The sequence below is a fragment of the Hordeum vulgare genome, chromosome 6H (assembly GCF_904849725.1).
Source record: "Hordeum vulgare subsp. vulgare chromosome 6H, MorexV3_pseudomolecules_assembly, whole genome shotgun sequence".
NCBI classification, from domain to species: Eukaryota; Viridiplantae; Streptophyta; class Magnoliopsida; order Poales; family Poaceae; genus Hordeum; species Hordeum vulgare.
The window spans coordinates 69,565,380-69,579,094 of record NC_058523.1 but is presented as its reverse complement, the minus strand read 5'-3'; the positions used below and the strand labels follow the sequence as shown (position 1 = coordinate 69,579,094).

Here is a 13,715-nt window from a genome sequence, read left to right as displayed (position 1 = left end):
GAGGAGGAAGCAAGAGAAAGGAAGAAGAAAAAGAACAAGAGGCCAAGAGCCAATGCTCCTATTAGAACAACATAAGATGTTTGGGCCCATTTTCACAAGGTCAAGGAGCCATCGTTGAAGAACCCCGGACAAATTGTATTGAAGGCTTGTTGCAATTATTCTCCAAATAAGTATGCGTATGAGAAAGGTGGCAGCACCTCAACTATTGGAAGGCATCATTTGAAATGTTTGAATTACAAGGCCAAGATGGCTAGGGCTGCCATCCAAACAACTCTTGAATTGCGCAAAACCAATGGTACATCAAGTGTTTTTAATAGAATACTTGCTGTTTTTAATAGAATACTTGCTGTTTTTATGACCAAGGTACATCAAGTGTTCCAACGATGAGCCCCTCCATTGATTATGACCAAGGAATCATCAAGGAGCTTATTGCTAAAATGATATGTGTGCATGAGTATTCATTTAGAATGGTTGAACATGAGTGGTTCAACATTCTAATGAAGTGCATGAATCCAAATTATAAATCCATTGGAAGGAAGGCAATACGAGCCGAGTGCTTGAGGGTTTACAAGAAAGAAAAAGAGGTGCTTAAATCTGTCCTAAGGGGTGTGAGCTCCATATCTCTAACCACGGATTTATGAACAAGCAACCAAACCTTATCTTACATGTGTGTGGTTGCACACTATATAGATGATAATTGGAAGATCCAAACCCGTGTACTCGGTTTCCTAGAGTTGGATCCTCCTCACGCTGGAATTGTCATTGCGGATGCTCTCTATGCGTGTGTGACAGATTGGAATATTGAGACAAAAATTATGTCCATCACACTAGACAACGCTTCAAACAATGATGGTGCAATCAAAGCTTTGAAGGCCAAGTTCTTCTACCGGAGAGGTATGCTTGCTGATTTTGTTCCTATGCTTGTTGTTTGTGGTCCTATTCCTATGCTTGCTACTTGTGCTCATACGCTTGTTACCTCTTGTAGGTAATGACTTTGAAGACCAATATTTTCATATCCGTTGTTGTGCACACATCCTCAACTTGATGGTGCAAGATGGCATAAATGTCTTAGATAATTTGATAAAGAGTTTGAGAGAGACGGTGAAGTACTTCAAGAGGTCACCTTCTCGTCTCCACGCTTTTGTTGACACTTGCAAAAGCATGGGTGTCAAAGTTGGCAACCATTTACACCTAGATTGTCAAACAAGGTGGAGTTCAACCTATAAGATGATTAGCACTGCCTGTCAATACAAGGAAGCCTTGACCTCTCATGATGACTCCAATGCCAACTATGCTTGGGCACCGACAAACGCGGAGTGGGACATGCATGACCTTATCTCTCCATTACTTAAGAGCTTGGCCGAGGTGACAAAAGCATTTTCAGGAAGTTTATATCCCACTTCGAACATCTTCTACCCATACATTGTTGGTGTCAAGATTGCAATCAAACATGCAATTGATAGTGATAGTGAGCACTACAAGCAAATGGGTGAAGAGATGTTGGATAAGTTTGACAAATATTGGGAAGAAAGGAACGATTCCATGGTGATTGCAACCATCTTTGATCCATGGTATGTTTTAATCAACTTATGTTCATCAACTTGCTGTTTTAATCAGATTTATTAAGTATGAATAGAAATTCCTGGTTGCTGTTTTAAATAGAATACTTGGTGTTTTAAATAGAACACTTGCTGTTTTAAATAGAACACTTGCTGTTTTTAATAGAATACTTGCTGTTTTTAATAGAATACTTGCTGTTTTTAATAGAATACTTGCTGATTTTCTCCTAGGTACAAGATGAATTACATAGAGTGGGCCTTTGAAGAACTATATGGAAAAGAAACTGCGAGGTTCAGAAATGAAATGAGTGATGTGAAGAAAGAGTTGGAGGTCTTGTATGACAAATGTGTTGCCCAAGATAAGCTAGCTGGAAATGGAGCAAGTTCTTCATCTACAACTACAAGCATTCCTAGTATCCCGGTTCAAGCTGGGTACCAGTCCTTCTTATCAGCCCGTTCAACAAGAGTATCAAAGAGTGAGTTGAGGAACTACTTAGGGGATGAAGTTGCGGCTGCCGATACATGTCTTGATATTCTTGATTGGTGGAAGATTAATGCTCCTAGGTACCCAATTATGGCCAAGATAGCCAAGAGGTTCCTTGCTATGCCGGCTACCTCCTTGTCTTCGGAATCTACCTTCAGCACGACCGGACGGATTTTAGGTATGTCAACTCCTACAAATGAACTTTAGATATAAACTTGTCAACTTCTCATCCTCGAACTACTTCTCATACTAGATGCCTACCGGAGTTCTTTAAAGCCGGTTATGGTAGAGGCGTTAGTTTGTGTTGCAAGTTATATCAAGGGTACACACGTTGACTTGAATATGGTGGTATGTTTCGAGTATCTTCCTTGCCAATTTTGATCTTGTTGTATGTGATATGATAATTGTGTAACTTACACACTTGTAGCCGAGGGATGAGAATGAAGAAGATGATGTTGAGACCATCAAGTTACCCGTTGTGGAGGAGATCAATGATTGAGTTTGTGTTATGTTCGAACTTGTCGAGTCATGAACTATGAATTGTTGTTGCAACTTTGGAGATGAACCTCTCATTTGTGTTATATTCAACTTGTCAATTGACATGGACTCTAAATTGTCATTGCAAGTTTGTAATCGTGTTGTTGAATGATGAAAAGACTTTATGTTTGTGGATGTGATATTTGTGCTATGAATCTGATTTGTGCTATGTTTTCTATCTAAATCAGTTGTTTTGATGTCCAAAAAACAAATGAAATGCTGTCCAAATTTAGTCCTGCTTGCTGTCCAAATGAATTTGTAATTGTAAATCAGTTTGTGGATGTGATATTTGTGCTATGTTTCCTATCTAAATCAGTTGTATTTGTAATTGTTTTGCTCTCCACAATATCTAAATCAGTCTAAAAAAGCTTGACCAGAGTATTTATACTTTTTTTTCTCTCCACAATCAATACATGCCTAAACAGCAGCTAACTAGACCTTAAACTGCAGCTAAATAACACTAAGCAGCAGCTAACTGCAGGTAAATAACACCAAGCAGCAGCTGGAGCTGGTTTTACAGTCGGTCCATTCGGTCCTGAAAGCTTGACCGAGCTTTCTCTGCTCCGGTCCGGTCCCTGAGAATCAGCCCGCTGCAGAGCTCGGTCCGGTCCGGTCCGGACCGCCGGCGGCCGGTCCAAACGCCGGACCGGACCGGACCGTGTCCAGGCTGAGCCAAGACGTATGCAATCCCTATGGATCGACATATCCAACTCTATACCCCTTTGGGGATCACAAAAGATGGTGAAAGGCTGCTCTTTCAGTGCTCTTTTTTATCACAAACGAGGACAAGCTGTGCGAATCTACGATCCTTGCACCAACACATGGACGGATGTAACAGAGGCATCGAATACTTTTGCTTGCAGAATTTTTCTTCGCAACTTTCATCTAAGTAGTTTTATCTCGGCTAAGGCCTAGAGGCCGACATTGTCAAATTATTTATTGAACTAGATGATAGATACCCCGTGCGTTACTGCGGGACTTTCATATTCTACTTTTTGCAAGCAACTTAAAAGAAACATTTCGTTACAATACTTGAAACGCAAAGAAACAAAGTTGATATTTCTTTTCGAAATCTTGAATGATACATAGATACATGGTATGGACTTGGACTCGGTAGTAGCATGCCATAGTCATGTATTCTTGTCCTTGATATATAGTCAAGTTGACTTCTAAGAGCATTGAAACAACTGAAACTCATAAAGGATACTGTTATGTTAGACTGAGGTCAACAAAAAGGTATTCAAATTCACTTGTCACCAAATGTTAAATCTTTGGTTTCCGACTTATCCAAATAAGGGCATATGGGCCAAGATGTATGCAATTAATCCCTATGGATCCACGTACCAAACTTTATACCCCCTTTGGGGATGACACATGATGGTTAAAAGCTGCTCTTTCAGTGCTCTTCTTATCACAAACAAGGACAAGCTCCCCCGCTCTGCACGTCAAGAGGGGGCCGAAGGCGGATGCTCAGCCGGGGTGGCGGGGCGGTATCGTCGTCAGGTTGGAGGACTTCCTCCCCCCGACGGAGGCGGGCGTCATCGAGGTCGCCATTCTCGCATGTAGTGCACGGGAGGAGGAAGAGGAGGCGCAACACCGCCGGCAGGAGGACAAAATCGACGACGCACTCTATGACCAGGGGCGCGTGAAGGCACGCGCATTTGACAAGGAGGAGGAGTTTCCCCGCAAGGCCATAGCGCAGGAGGTGATGTACATGGACCTCACCTCCGACGAGGATTGAGCACCGTCGTTGGATTTCGGTGAGCTTGTTTTGGTCAGTTATCGCGAGCTCCATTTTGGTTAGCTTAAGGTGGGGTAGGTGTCCGACGAGCTATATATCCATATGTATATATGAAACTTCCGCATGTATGAATGATCATTCGCGCTTTTGCATTCCGCTCTCGTTTATTTCTCGCGCGAAACAAGTTTTTCAAAATTTCCGGTTTCAGTTGAGGTTTATGTTCTGCCACAGAGTTTTGGAACCCGTATACAACCTGTTACGCGAATCATAAACCCCTTATAAGGTCAGTAAATCTAACATTAATATAGAATCTGAGCACAACCTAATAAATGGCATAAGAGAATATTGTTGGGGGTTGGAAGAAATAAAAATGAAGATAATCTTGCATTACTGTAAGTACAAGGTGTGCTACTCTCTTTTGTGTTTTTTGTCACAAATAAGCACAGGCCGTGGGAATCTAAGATAGTTGCACCAAGAGATGGACAGATATGACCGTGACATCATATACTTTGAGTCCCATAGCGTGAGTAAAAAACGAATGTTTAAGAAAAGGTTTACAAATTTATGAAAATCAGTCCCTAAAAAAACGCAGAGAAAAGCGGTCCCAACAAAACATGTGTTAGTTTGTTTTTCTTTTTTCTTTTTTAGGGGTCCGGTGGTAGCTTGTAGAAGGGGGAGCTCCTAGTCGTCGCTCACTACGGCAACCAGTCGGGGCTTCACATAGGGCGACCCCTGACTAGGCCGGCCCAGTAGGTGCACAACGCATGTAGCTTTCTTTTTTCCTTTTCTGCTTCTTTGTTTTCTTTTTTGGGTCGTTTTTCTTTCCGTTTTCATTTTTTCCTTTTTTAATCAAAACATACAAACGTTGAATTTCTTAGATTATTTTTAAAATAGGAACAAATTTGAAAACATGAACAATTTTTTAAAATACAAACATTTTTCGATTCTTGAGAACAAAATTGTGAAATAACAACAATTTTGACAAACCATGAACAAACTTTAAAGCAAGAACTTTTTTGAATTTACGGAACAAATTTTGAACAGGAGAACAAATTTGGAAGTTGGACATGTTTTTAAACGCACAAACATTTTTTTCAATATAGAGAACCAATTTTGAAAATGAGAACAGTTTTGAAAAATCCTGAACAAATTCATAAACGTGAACATTTTTTGAACATATGAACATTTTTTAAATTTTGAAAACAAATTTCGAAAAGAAGAACATTTTTTGAAAAACATTTTAGAAAATCCAGAACATTTTCTGAAAGTCCACAACATTTTTTTGAAAACCAAGAACATTTTTCTAAAAGCAAAAAAAAACATTTTTCGAATTTGAATAACAATTTTTGAAAATCCAGAACATTTTTTTGAAAAAAAGCTGAACCATATTTTCAAATTTTAAGAACATTTTTTGGAAACCCAGTACATTTTTTGAAAATCCAGAACATTTTTCTAAAAACACAAACATTTTTCGAAAACGAAGAACAATTTTTTAAAATCCCAAACATTTTGTAAAAATCCAGAACATATTTTGAAAATCCAAAAACATTTTGAAACTTATCTCGTGCATGAAAAATCTGGAACATTTATTTAAATTTCGGATCTGGAACATTTTTTCATATTCCTGCACATTTTTTCAAATTGCAGAAAATTTATTTCAAATCCTGGAAGATTTTTATGAAAATCTGAAACATTTTTATAAAAATTCAGGAATATTTTTGAAAATTCCGAAACATATTTCGAATTTATGAAACATTTTATCATAATCTGGAACAATTTTCAAATTATGGAACATTTTTTCATATTCCGGGACATTTTTCATATTCGGAACATTTTTTCAAATTAAGAAACATTTTTTCATATTCCGGAACATTTTTCCATATTCTGAAATATTTTTCAAAATTCAAAAATATTTTTACAAATCCAGAATATTTTTTGAAAATCCGGAACATTTTCTAAAACATAAACAAAAAATAATAAAGAAAGAAGAAAACTTAAAAAGAAAAAACGGTTCAAGGAATCTTCTAGAATGTTCTCAAAACCGGAAAAACCTGGCTGGGAAGCCTAGAAGGTTCCCAAAACTGAAATCTGTGGAACGCTCTAAAAAGGCCGGCCCACTACGTTCATAGCTCACGCCATCCTGTGCGATGCTTCAACAATTGAACGCATTGAACGGCATATAGGATTTAAGGTATATAAAACCAATGAGAAAAAAAGTCTACGCGGGCTGGCTGCGTCAAGAGCCCAATTGAGAAACGTCGGTGCAGTAATTTTACAGCTCCTCCTTCTCCTCCTCCTAGCACAAATACCCATCTTCGAGCTGCTGATTAAGAGCATCTTCAACAACCACGCAACCGTCGCACGCGTTAAAAGAATTCTCCAGTGCTGAAATAGCCCTTTTTAGGGCGTTGGAGAACGCTGGCTCGAGCGGCCGTCGCAAAATATAACGCGTGCGAGCCGCTCCAACAGGCGCGCTAAACTACAATGCGTGCGAGCAGCTGGCCTCCCAGGCTTCCCATGGCATCCATGGCACCCATGCCTTTCATGGTAGCTCTGAAGCCACCCATGTCACCCATGTCTCTTTTTTGTACCAAGACTTCTTCACTAGCAAGATTGACGTACTCCTTTTGCTTCTCATCGAGGGTAGATGTGTCCGTGAAGATCAATAATTTCTTCCATTCCAACAATCAAGTTTGCTCTTCCGTGACCAATTTCTTCTCCTTAAATGCCACGTTCCTCTCCTCGGCCACTGCATCTTGATTCCTTGCCATCTTCCTCACCTGGTTAGCTTTCTTCCTTGCGCTCACAATAGCTTTCATAGCAATTGTTAGCTCATCATCGCCCTTTCTCTTCTTCTTTTCTTTTGCATCTTTCTTGCCTTCATTTGGTCTTTTTGGCTTGGTGCAGGCAACCGAGTTTGATGTAGGGCATTTGTTGCCGTCATCACTTGATGCCTTCGCCTTATCATCATCCAAATCAATACTTTTTTTGTGTTTGTTGGTCTCCTGATCATCATCCAAATGCTATTTGTGCCCCATGGTGAAGAATTACTTATTATTCTTCACTCGGGTCAAAACGCGCCCACTCCGTTGCACCTGGTCTCGCTGTGGTGAAGTCGCATCGCTCTTCCCCGGCGGGTATATTTTATTATTTATGTCCCTTGCAGTATTTTTCTGAACCAAACCCACTCCCCGCAGTTTCTGGACCTATTCTAATTCCAACCGGCGCAAAGCGATGGAGGTTACGGGCTTACGGCGGCGAGCGGTAGCTGCGTCACTGCGTGTGCACTCACCGTCGTGCAGCGTTGGCGCGGTCCGGCGGCGGCGTCGAGGCGGGCAGTGCTGCAGGAGGCTTCGTGGCTGGTGACGGCCTCCTCGGCCGGCGACCCCGCGGGAGGCTTCACGGCCTGGTGGTTGGCCTGCCCCTTGCGGGTGACCTCAACTGTGTTGAGCGCTGGGGAATGGGGATAGCTCGACAAGTTCGCCGAGGAGGCATTTTTTACCTATGCCACGGTGTGTTTCTCTCTCGTCCTGACTGACGGAGGTGGGTTTTCGGCCGCTCGGCGATCTTGGTGTGCACATAGGAGGGCTGTGTGTAGCGGTGACAGCCAACAGAAGATGCAGCGGCTCGACCTCCTCTCCAGTTGAAATCGTCAAGGCGGCCTCCCCTGAATTCGCTCAGGCTGGAATCAATTGCGGCGTAACTCAGCACCACCAGTCGCCCCAACCTACAGATCCTGTCAATATTCCTCGAGCTTCAGGCTAAGATGTGCAGGGTAGCAGCACAAGATCTATTCGGTACCCCCTGATTCTTCCATCAGCTAGACCAGGCTCTTACCACCCAAGCTGCCCCGGGTACTCTCTCTTTCTTTCTTCCTCTTATGCGTCTCTCTCTCTTCTTCTCTTGATGCGTGTGTGTATCTTCTAGTATTTGTCACTTTGCTACTAGTACTATTTAGATTAATTATACAGGAAGAATAGTGTGCAGGAAGCCCCATGAGTAAAAAAGAGGAATTAACTAATTTGCATTTTATATCGCCATCTTAGATCTCTTCTTACTGGCTAGGTTCATGCTTTGATGTGCTCTGTCGTATAAGTTTGTTTCCAATAAGTATTCAGCTACTGTACATTCCACAGGTTTAGGTTGGATTGTTGATTAATTCGACCATGTAGCAAGACGTCTAGGGATGTTCTGTACAATGATTTATGGTTAGCTTTTAGTATTTAGTGCATTTCGTTGTAATCTTTTCATCAGTTTCAGCCAATCTGGAAATATAATCATGTGTCTTACCTCATGTTTTGTGGGTTGGTGACTATTTCATCTTGATTTCTATGTATTAGTTACTGCTAGGTGTTCTAGGCAGCCATATTCCGGAGTAGATCTCTAGTATCGTCATCTCTTTGTCAATTTACATGAGTATGTGTCGATTTACTCTCCCGAGGAGTAGAATTGTGTATTCAAATTTGACTTCTTCCTAAAATTTGGACGGCTCGGAGCCAAAAACCCACATTACGAATCTGATGCTATAATACACGTTTTTTCGTCAGAGATAATGGGCTATGTGAAGTTAAAGTGTGTTATCCAAATTATGTAATTCGTGCCTAGGAAAGCATAATTATAATGCAGAGTAATTGATGATGTAGATGTTTCAAGTTTCATGGGTTAATATTCAGTTGTATATGCTGACACATCTTGATTTATAGGTATTAGTTACGACTAGGTGTTCTAAGCAGGCATATTTTATATTCAGATGATCTGGAGAGAGCCTATATTCCATTTTCTAACAAAAACAAGAGTTCCCATCCTTAACGAAACCGCTTTCTAGGATCCATTCTTGTGGTACTGAAACAAGAGTTTCCATCCTTAACAAAATACGATGCTGAAAAATCATTTTAGGGTGTCCCCTAAAACAATTTTGCAGGAACACGAAGGCTCCAACAAAACAGAACCCATAAATTGGTAATGCAAATTTCAAATTTTCTTCGTACTAAAAGTAGTTCATCACACGACCACATAGCAAATGCAAAGTTTGCGATACAAATTAAACCTGGATCGACCGGCTCACTTATCTACCGCAAGGTAGAACTTCTTGACGGACTTGCAACATGTGTTGCCAAGGGCGTGCTCGTCCTTGACGGTGGCGAAATGGTCGGTGGCACCTTCTTCTCTGGCCGTCGCCGCGCGGTCCGCAGCGATGAGTCCTGCATCCACCTTTCAGCCCCGCTGGATGTGTGGGACTGTCGCGGAGCTCGTGGAAGCCTGCCCATGCACTCCACTCGCCGCTACGGGAGAGCCGACCGTGGTTGCGGGCTTGCTTCTAGCACCATGGCTCGACGGCGGACTGGCTAGAGCTGCCGGCCTTCATGTCATGCGAGCTTGCGCAGCGGCGAACCACAACGGCCGCCATGCCCGCGAGCAGCACCGGCCATGGAGGAGAAGAAAAGAAGACTGAGAAGCGGCGGGATTTGTCACCGGAATTGGGGAGTGGTAGCTGCGGCCCGGGGGGATTGCGACGGAGGGGATAGGGTTAGCGTCCAGTAAAACCAGGTCAAAGCCGTAGATATAGTGCTGGAGCGGTCGATATGCAGGCCGTCTGTAAAAAAATTACAGGCTAGGCTGCATTTAGCGGACCTAATCGGGCCAAAAAAAGCTGCATCCTGCAAAACAGACGAAATTTTATGGGCCGACGATGTTTTGCGGGACCTGCTAGAGATGCTCTAATGCATAATATAAATAAGGAAGTTCCATCTAGCTTTTCTATTTGATGATCCTATGTAAATCTTGGCCCCACTAAATTACCTCATTGACAATCTTGCTTTTTTTGCAGGATCAATCAGATACCATGGTGATATTTTTTGACTCAAAATGTAAAGATCTCTTTGGATGTGAAAGGGTTATTGCTCTGGGTGTTTTAGAGTTAATGTTAGACCACCTTCTCGACCAAACTAACAAGATCTGACTAGTTAGTTTGTAGTTGCTATAGTGGTATTAGTTTCTGATAACTACTTGATTCTATTCCTTTAGCACAAGGTGTTAGTTTGCTCATCTAATTGAGTTGCTAAATGCTGAACTCTGATTGGTCTAACATCCTGCTGGTAGGAATTGATGAAATGGAGGAATTCATTGAAGCTATTAATTGCATCTTGGATATCCAACAGATCGATTTATATACTTACCAAAAAAGGGATATAGGCTAATCTCCCCACAGTAGCAATGAAAAGAAATGGTATATCTGCATGTTGTCCAATTTGATCTTTGTGGCAAGGTCACATCTGGTAGGGTGTCTGAATTTGTAGCTTGGTTAAATAGGAAGTGATATTGTGGAAGGACATAATCATGTTTGCATCAACGTTAGCATTGTTTCATGCCACCAATGCTGCATATGCTGATGAATATTTACAACAGATTCTTGTATCTGTACATAAAGAATTCTCTGGAACATCAACTTGACCTTGCTGTCTTAATGAACCTGTAAGTTGGTAAACATGGCATAGAACAGAACCAATGATGGAACAAACAATTATGTTGCTTCTCTCCTTCTAATCCAGCAAGCATTTCTGGTTTGTCCACCACCGGCTGCAGGAGTGGCACGAAACTGCTCTGGAGGAATGGCACGCATGCCTTATTCACTCTATCAGTCATCATCATTCTGATGCTTTTCCTCTAAACACTTTTCAGAAGGAGGTTTGTCCATCACCGGCTACAGGCTTGATAAAAATAAACGTTGATGCCTCTTGTCAAGTATCTTGACGATTGCTCCATTACGTGTATTACCAGGGACAACAAAGGGGAGATGTTTGTACTCTCTTAACCGGGATTAAGTGCAAAGATGTTTCTGATGATGAAGGCTGAGCTTGTCTTTTGGGGCTTAAGAGTTTGCATGATTTGTCATGGAGTGCAATAATGCTAATGTGGAGAAGCGATCAAGATAATAAATGTTGGTATCTGTAGACTATTGCGCCTGTTTGAAGATATATGTGCACTTTAGGATTGTTGTCTACTATTTTTCTGGTATTAATATTGGAAGAGACAGTAACATAGCCGCACTAGCTGTTGTAACTAGGATTTTAAATCAGAATGATTTGTGGTTGAGGGTTGCAAATGTTTTCACATCCCAGTATGCGATGATTTATTTTTTGTTGAATGAAAAGCTCTCTTCCTGCAAAAAGGAAAAAAAAACTTTGTGCATCTGCTTTCTTAATTGTACCTACAATTTTTTTAGTGGAAAATATAAATATCAGTAAACACCAAAAGCAGAGCAAATTGTGAGTTTAGCTCCATAATATATCGCATAAAAGATGCATAATAGTATGCCTTATGGAGGCAGCTACGGCCAGAAAAAAACTGAACTTTTGAATGAAAATACGCAAATGAAAATACGCAACGTCAAGGACGCAGATAGTTTTACACAGTTTGTATTGGTTAAGCTTTCTGAACTTAGTTTTTTGAAACTTATTATAATCAGTCAATATATCATGGACGCAAACCTTTTCTCAATTTAGAAAAAGAAGCAGAGATAAAATCCTTATCTTATAGTACAATAAAAAAGAAAAAAAGGAAACAGAAGCACGTCCAGCATTTATTATTTTGTTTGTTTCGGTGGTAAGTTTGGTGCAGCCAGTTTCATTGCTTTCCTTCACGTGGTAACTTTACAGGGTAATATTACCTCGTGAGACTTTTTCTTCCTATACGATGGATGTTGTCTCTGCACCAGCGTAATTTTACCTCCAGAGCACTTTCTCTTACGATTGGTACAGGGTTTGGTTGGGGTGAAGAATAACAATTCTTCACCCTGGGTGACGAATAGCGCGGTCATATATATCATCATCATTTAAACTACAAAGTATGTACAACAAAACAAATAAGCTATTCATATATATGCATTCATCAAAAAATAACATCGACAAAAATTGAGCAAAATTTTACCTTAGGGGCATTTCATCGAACACATTGTATGCATATCCCGCCGACGTAGAAAGCGAGCTCGCCGGCGCTTCGGTCACCGCCGCATCCTTCGTAAGACCTGCAAGTTTCTTCTTCGACCGTCTAGAGGAGCCATCCGCCACCTTGTTCTTCTTTCCAGAGACCTTGCCCTTCTTCGTCATCGCTGCATTTGGGAACTTCGAGAAGGGGGCATGTGGCTTCAGGGCGGGCGCCGACGCGCCGCCAGCTGCTGCCGATGTCGTCCGTGGCGTCATGAAAAGGCCGCGCGCGAAACCCGTGGTTGGAGGAGCAATGGCGGAGGCGAAATATATGCCCCCTCTTGAAACTTCATGACCCCGACATAATACATTGCCTTGTGAATGATCATCCACTTTTCAGTTTAAGTGCCATCAACAACCCTCCATATATAGCTCCTCTTTAAACTTCAAGACCCGGCATAATGCATTGCCTTGTGAATGATCATCCACTTTTCAGTTTAACTGCTAGTGTGCATTTTCCTTTTTCATGTGAAGTACTTCCTCCGTAAATTAATATAAGAGCATTTAGAATACAACTTTAGTAATCTAAACATTTTTATATTAGTTTATAGAGGGAGTACTATGTTAACAATATCATGATTTTTTTTATTAGAGGCCGGAAGGTATTCTTCTTTATTCCTAAAAAAGAACATTTTTGTATATCTAAAAAGAGAGAGAACAAAATCCGTCACGGACCAGGTCAAGCCCAATCGCCCTAGCCGCAAAGCAATAGTATGTGTCTGGACCTAATGGGCCATGGCCATCCGATTCTGATCCCAATCCCTAGTTCGACCGGAGGTAGGGCTAGCATCGGCCTTCATATAGGTTAAGTTTCTGTCGAACCACGCAGGTCGACGAGACCACGTGCTGCTCCAGAGTGGTACGGTAATCCCGTCTTATCAATCATGTTGTTAGACAACAATGAACCTGCAAATTATGAAGAAGCAATGGTGGGCCCAGGTTCCAACAAATGGCTAGAAGCCATGAAGTCCGAGATAGGATCCATGTATGAGAACAAAGTGTGGACTTTGGAGGTACTACCTGAGGGCCGCAAGGCTATTCAGAACAATTGGATCTTTAAGAGGAAGACGGACGCTGACGGCAATGTGACCGTTTATAAAGCTCGACTTGTGGCAAAGGGTTTTTCACAAGTTCAAGGAGTTGACTACGATGAGACATTCTCACCCGTAGCGATGCTTAAGTCCGTCAGAATCATGTTAGCAATAGCTGCATTTTTCGATTATGAAATCTGGCAGATGGATGTCAAAACGGCGTTCCTTAACGGTTTCCTTAAGGAAGAGTTGTATATGATACAACCCGAAGGTTTTGTAGATCCTAAGAATGCTAACAAGGTGTGCAAGCTCCATCGATCCATTTATGGACTGGTGCAAGCATCTCGGAGTTGGAACAAACGCTTTGATGAGGTGATCAAA

General features: G+C 41.5%; 1 long non-coding RNA gene across 1 annotated transcript; it reads left to right on the top strand.

Moving 5' to 3' along the window:
- Positions 1–7,527: 7,527 nt before the first annotated feature.
- LOC123403089 lies at positions 7,528–11,423 on the top strand. Its single transcript, XR_006611400.1, has 2 exons — positions 7,528–8,175; positions 11,000–11,423. It is a non-coding gene; the product is annotated as an uncharacterized LOC123403089 (long non-coding RNA).
- The last annotated feature ends 2,292 nt before the right edge of the window (positions 11,424–13,715 follow it).